The 665-nt window shown below is 34.1% G+C and overlaps 1 pseudogene; it reads left to right on the top strand.

The window, feature by feature from the left end:
• LOC103593000 overlaps window positions 1-665 on the top strand; it is a 4,047-nt pseudogene that overhangs the window by 2,141 nt on the left and 1,241 nt on the right.

The following is a 665-nucleotide window of genomic DNA, read 5'->3' as shown; positions in this document are numbered from 1 at the left end:
AAAAAAAAAAAAAGAAGTGGCTATCCCTCCACAGAGAAACAGGGTGCCAGACAAAAAGAGGTACCCACCCAGAGCCAGTTTATGAACAGGTCACAGTGAATATCTCTTCATTTACACCTTTGTACATTTCTCTTACTATTTTCTTAGAACAAATTTCTAGAAGTGGGATTCCAGAGTCAAAGCTTCAAACTACAGACAAAGACTACAGATTTACACCCCCAGCAGCAATGGATGAAAGTGCCCATTTCTTCAAACTCTTTACTATTACAATAGGTTAAAATTATATCTCATTATTGTTTTGGTTTGCATTTCTTCACTCGTGAGGTTAAAATGTTTCCATATATTTATTGACCATTTCTGTTTCTTCTTTTCTGATTCCTTTGATATGCGTTTGCCCATTTCTCTAGTGAGACATTCATTTATTCTTATTCATTTGTAACATGCAAAAATATTTAAGCAAGTCTTTCTTCTTAATCTTAAGATTGTGATGCATTGGATGGTGATTAGAATCATAAACCTAACAAAATATGACACTGGTGTTGAGTGTGATCATTTCCACATTTATTGAAACTTTTACTTATACCAAAATAACCTATTTGAAGAAGAGACAGACTTTTAGAAAAGGTCACCCACAGCCCACAGGAGTGTTTAGAGTTAATATCTTC

The sequence above is a fragment of the Galeopterus variegatus genome, unplaced genomic scaffold (assembly GCF_000696425.1).
Source record: "Galeopterus variegatus unplaced genomic scaffold, G_variegatus-3.0.2 Scaffold1255, whole genome shotgun sequence".
NCBI classification, from domain to species: Eukaryota; Metazoa; Chordata; class Mammalia; order Dermoptera; family Cynocephalidae; genus Galeopterus; species Galeopterus variegatus.
The sequence above is the reverse complement of the archived record's forward strand: the minus strand, read 5'-3'. Positions and strand labels throughout refer to the sequence as shown.